Source organism: Prionailurus viverrinus, chromosome B1, assembly GCF_022837055.1.
Source record: "Prionailurus viverrinus isolate Anna chromosome B1, UM_Priviv_1.0, whole genome shotgun sequence".
Classification (NCBI taxonomy): Eukaryota; Metazoa; Chordata; class Mammalia; order Carnivora; family Felidae; genus Prionailurus; species Prionailurus viverrinus.
Window position 1 is genome coordinate 94,339,352 of NC_062564.1, and position 6,387 is coordinate 94,345,738.

The 6,387-nt window shown below is 32.6% G+C and overlaps 1 non-coding gene across 1 annotated transcript; it reads right to left on the reverse strand.

The window, feature by feature from the left end:
• Positions 1–408: 408 nt before the first annotated feature.
• Positions 409–515, reverse strand: LOC125165012 (U6 spliceosomal RNA). Its single transcript, XR_007151920.1, has one exon. It is a non-coding gene; the product is annotated as a U6 spliceosomal RNA (small nuclear RNA).
• Between the last annotated feature and the right edge of the window lie 5,872 nt (positions 516–6,387).

Below are 6,387 nucleotides of genomic sequence, written 5' to 3' on the forward strand. Positions count from 1 at the left end.
GGAGGTTAAATAACATGCTACCAAGCAATGAATGGGTCAATCAAGGAAGGAAAGAGGAAATAAAAAATGCAGTGAACCAAATGAAAATGAAAACACCACAGTCCAAAATCTTTGGGATGCAGGAAAAGTGGTCTTAGGGAAGTACATAGTAATAAAAGAGTACCTCAAAAAGCAAGAAAAATGTCCGTATTACCCAAAGCAATCTACAGATTTAATGCAATTTCTATCAAAATACCAACAGCATTTTTCACAGATTTATCCATTCTTCCCAAATTATTTATTTATTCATTCAATCATTCATGTGACTATGAATTCAGTCATATCTATGTGTATATATATATATATGTATGTATATACATATATTTTTTATTTATGTATACATATTATCTATATTTGTGCATAAATATTTTTAATATGGACTGCTTCACAATTTTTGGTGTCATCCTTGTACAGGGGCCGTACTAGTCTTGTCTGTATCATTCCAATTTTAGTATATGTGCTGCCAAAGTGAGGACTTATTTTATATTTTGAGTTATAATCTAGTACTACCTAATTTAATTACTCAGACTGTTTCAGCATTGGCCTGAGGTAGCTTTTTTATTGGTTCATGTATCCCTTTGTTATTTTTCACCAAACTGGAACAAATAATTTTACAATTTGTATAGAACCACAAAAGACCCCAAATAGCCAAAGAAATCTTGAGAAAGAAGTGTTTATAGACTGTAAATTCATCAAAGAAAAGAAAGACAAGACTAGGTCTAATCAGACTCTGAATCTAAGACTGATTTGTTCTCCACACCTTATTGTACACTGAGAAAATTTTCAGACTTACATTGTCTTATAATTTGTAAAGAATTTTGAAATATTAATATCTGTTGTAATTAAAAAAAGAAATGAATTCAGTGAACCTGAGAAAAGATAGCATTATATATTTTTTTCTTTAGACACTCCAAATACCTGAGTTAGAATTCTCAAAACTATTAAGCTAAGTACCACATTAATGAAAGTCATACTTAGTATGTTCCCAGAAAACATGTGGCAAACACTTGTTTGTCAATGATACTGTACTTTGTACTGGACATTTAGCTTTAATTCTAGGAGTGTACTGCTTTGAAATAATCATGTTGCAAAAATGACAAAGACAAATGAGTTTAATTCTACTAATTCATAGAAGATTTCTCAAAGGAAAGTAGAAAAATAATAAAAGTATTTTAACATTTTATTTAGAATCTTAGATATTTAATTCAGAATAGGCCAGGTAAGGTCAATTAAGGCCCACATGAGCCTATGTGAATACACATAAAATTAAATTTCAAAAAATTATTATAAGAAAAAATTCAGATTGATATATGAAGATAAAACTAAAAAAATTCACATCATATTCAAGACTTAAAGATTTTTAAAACAATTTAAAGTAGAAATTAGAAATAAATGGGTAAGCTAAAAAGAATAATTAACAACTGTTATGTTAATAAAAAAGTATTTTATTAATTGCCTTAAAATCTGATTTTAGGGCTAAAACGTGTGATATATTCATGAGGCTTCTTGAGTGTTGTGTGATTAAGTCACAACTCAAATTACTAACTCAGACTATCTATAAAATTGACCTTGAAAGTGATATGTCCTCAATTTTGTTATGGTCATTTCCTTTGTTCTTTTTTTTTACAGAGAATTTTTACTTTTGAATAAAGGCAGGTGCCTAACCTTTTCTTTCTTTAGTAATAGATTTGCATACTGGTGCCTTGCTTAAAAGTAAGGTATTCATCGATGAGATCTAGACCCATAATTTATCATCTAAAGAATTTACATGAATGGGTTAAGAATATCTTCTAGTTCTACTTTTTAAAGGGTGCTGTGATGTGCTATTTGCTATTTTTGAATGTGCTTTGGCAGGAATACTTCAAAATTTTTTTGAATAAATTCCCAAGGGATTTCTTAAATATAAATATTCCCAATATGTATACATAATGTATCCTTAGGAATAATTGATTATAATGGATCTTTCAATAAACAGTCCAAACAATTTCATACACAGATACACACACACACACACACACACACACACACACACACACACACCTAGGAATGTTGAATTAGAAGATTAAAGCACCAGTATTATTATTTCTAGGACTTATTCAGAGACATTTAGAGTGACCTTTAAATTCCGTGGATTTCTAAATTGTATTATTCTTAATTGTTCTTACCTTTTTGTTCTTTCTTATAAATGAAAGCATCACTTTGTTTTGTTAAAAGGGTAGATCTCATGTTAAGTGTTCTTACCACAATAATAATATGAAAAATACAGCCATTCGTTTTATGAAATATTATGTGGCAATTTAAAATAGTGGAACAAATACACATTTATTCACCTTAAAAAACTCTGAAATCTCATAATCTACATAAAAACTCATAGATTATATATATATATATATATATATATATATATATATATATATAAATCTGTTTTTTAACCTAAAGAATAACAAAAGTAGAGTTCATGTGAATGCGAGTCATTGTCTGTGTCCACTACCAGTCCCTTAATTGTCTATTTCATAACCTGCTTCACTCAAAACAAATTTTCAATTGTCAACCAGAATGATTAGTCTACAATATAAATGTCATTACGATGCACCCATGCTTGAAGTTATTTCTACTTATAATTAATTTTAAACTTGGTTGGAACGCCCTTGCTTAAATAGCTTCAGCTTCTACCACATCATGCTATTTGTATCCACATGAAGTTTTACTGTCTTGGATAAATTTTCTACCTTTTGCTTTGTGGAGTTTTTGAACATATGCTATGCTCTCAATATGAGCCAGTTTTGTGAGACACTTTGCCTTTCACCACAATTACATTGGATAAAACCTTCCTGAACCTATGATTTACATTGTGCCCCGTATGCTCTACTATCACAACTAATACTTCTTTTATGATAAATTTGAAACCCTTAATTGAGTTGCATATTTAATTGTCTTTTTCTTCTGCTAGATTGTAGACTCCTTAATGGTTAGTACTGTCATTTTCTTGTTCAGCAATTTATTACTGGTACATGTCAGAATGTATTAAATATATATTACTGAACACCTAAATTGTGGCAGATTTCTTATATGTTAATGAAAGGAAGAGAGAAAAAAACACACAAGATATATAAACGTGATAAAGATTCAAAGATATGACAAAGATAGTGATGTACTATGATGTAAATTTTACAAATACTAAGATAACAATAAGATAGAGAATAGTTTAGGGGCACCTGGGTGGCTCAGTCAGTTAAGCGTCGACTTCGGCTCAGGTCATGATCTCGCAGTTTGCGAGTTCAGGCCCCGCGTTGGGCTCTGTGGTGAGCTCAGAGCTTGGATTCCGCCTCAGATTCTGTGACTCCATCTCTCTCTGTTCCTCCCCCGCTCACAGTCTCTCTCTCCCTCTTTCTCTCTCTCTCTCTCAAAAATAAATAAGGAATAAAAAAATAAATTAAAAAAAAGAGAATATTTGGATTGGGAGGGATGGAATCTCTGAAGACATGATAGCTGAACTATCTGTGAATACTAATACTAAGAAGAAGAACTATATAAGGATTAGAATACACAGTAAATCAATAAAAAGCCCTGAGAAACCATGCTCAAAACTTACGTATATTAAGAGAACAAACAAAACAAACAAACAAAACAAAAACAAGCAAATGAACCAAAGTCAGGATACTGCATCAGGTCCTTGTGACATAAGGGAACGTGACTGGGGATAAGGCCAGGGAGTTGGGAAGAAGTTAGCTTGTAAAACATTCTATAGGCCATGGTGGAAATTTACATTTGTTTTTGCTTGAAATGAAAACCATCAAACGTTAATAAGCAAGACTTTCCTATGATAATGTTTATTATATAAATGAAAGATCTTATAACTGCTATGTCAAAAATAAAATGTGCAGTCTGTTTTTATATAAATGCACACACACACACATACATGTATATGTATATGAATATGTATATGTATATGTATATGTATATGTATATGTATATGTATATACATGCACTCTGTTCAAAAGATGATGATGGCTTAAAATAAGTTGTAAAATGAAGACAGCAAATGTGATTAAAATTGGAAAAAATATTTTTGAGGTTGAACCAAAAGAAATTGCTTATAGTTTGGCTTCAAGTATGGGGAAAGAGATAAATAAATAGTATCTTCTATTTTGTTGTTAAAATTTTCAGTGAACTAAATGAATGGTTTTATTACTTATGCACTAGAGAAGGAGCAGATTACAGCAGAAACTGAGAAGTACATTTTGTCTGAATTACACTTGAGATGCCAGTTAGTCTTCAAAACAAAGATGCTAAACAGATAGTTTCATGTGTGTTTGGAGCCCAGGGCTAGATCAGAGATGAAGATTTAGACTTGAGACCCATTAAGATACATACGGCAGCAGATTTATGAGATTTTTCTGATTGCCTAAAGTAAAAAAAAAATGATTAGCTAGAACCTTTAACACTGAATCCTGTGTAGTTTTCCACTTTCTAACTATAGCAGAAGAAAGAGACTAAGAAAAGACAGAGAAACAATTAAATTTTCATGGAAACTTAGAACAACCAAAAAAAGGCTTTCAATTATAGAAGAAATATACACCAAGCTAAATATTATTGAGAGTTCAGACAATTTTAAGGAAGATAAAAGAATACTGCATTTGCCAAGGTTGAGGTCTTAGTGAATCTGAGAATTATTTTTGTAGGTCATGAGAATGAGTGACCAAATGGAATAAAACAAAGAGGAAATAAAGGAGATGTCATGTATCAATTACTCTTTGGTGGAGGGTGTTGTATGAACAAATAGGGAAATGTAAAAGATAGTAAAAAAGGACACTAGAAATTAATGTTTAAAGCAAAACAAGTGATATCTGCACACTAATTGAAATGATCCAGCAGAAGCAAAAGCAGTAACAGTAAAAAACAGAATAATTATAATAGTAAGTGTTTTTAAGTAGGCTCAATGGTGTGAGATCCAGACATCAAGAAGACTGACTTTTTACAGTAGTCTGGATAATTCTTAGATAGTAAGAGAAGATACAATAATCACTAATGGATTTAATAAACATTTAGTGAGTATTCCACTAAATACTTACCAATAACTCAAAGTTGTCAACAAATCCCCATCTCTCCCTCCTTTGCAGAAACACTAAATTTGAAACATACATATGACCAAAATGGTGGAAAGTCAGAAATTATTCTTTGATGATATTTTCAATGAATAAGTTTTGTAGAGAGGTAAATAAGAGAGGTAACAGTTTGTAAAGTAAATAGCAATACCTAAGAAAGTAACCAGTGGCTTTGAGGAAGGTATGAGGAGGAACGGTTTGGAAGTAGAAATGAAGAGTAAGTCTGTCTATAGCATATATATATATGCTATATATATATAGTGTGTGTGTGTGTGTGTTTGTGTGTGTGTGTGTGTATTGAAAGAGAGAGAGAAAGGGTTTATAAGTCAAAAAAACTCATCAGATTAACACAGCTCTCAGAAAAATAGTAAAAATGGGCTGTGTCATTGGAGAGAAATAATCTCTCAATATGGAAAGGAAATAAAGGGAATGTTTCCAGAAATCTGAGGACATACAAATGTTTACTTATGACTGATTTGAGATTCTAGTAGGCATGACAGAGAGCCTGAAGTCAGAAGGAAGAAACTAAAGGTGAAAGGAGAACCTAGATGTGACACTAAATGGGCTTATCCTACTGGGATATGGTCTCCCAGTACTGTGAGGTCATAGGGATGGAGCCAAAGCTTTGAATGAAGAAGCTAAGCAGTGCTCCTGTCTTATTCTTCTTTTTTTTTTCAACGTTTTTTATTTATTTTTGGGACAGAGAGAGACAGAGCATGAACGGGGGAGGGGCAGAGAGAGAGAGGGAGACACAGAATCGGAAACAAGCTCCAGGCCTGAGCCATCAGCCCAGAGCCTGACGCGGGGCTCGAGCTCATGGACCGCGAGATCGTGACCTGGCTGAAGTCGGACGCTTAACCGACTGCTCCACCCAGGTGCCCCATCCTGTCTTATTCTTCTTGAGGTATGAAGTTGTGCCTCAGCTGGAGCCAAGGGTCCTACACAGATCTCAGGACTCACTAGCAATGAGGTGGAATTAAGCCCCTTTGCTTCCTAGAAAAATGTTACCAAAAACATAGTGATACCACTTCCATCTGTGAGAAGATACGATATATAATCTGAGATCTTAATTTTAATTATTTTAGAGAACTTAATTAGCATCTAAATTATGAGAGATTCTTAGCAAACGTTTAAAGACTTCTAGTCCTAGACAATACAGGGACAAGTCTAGGTATAGAATAGTCCATTTAGGCTTGAGATTCAGTGAGTAAATAAATGGTAGAGAAAGTATAATACAAAAGGG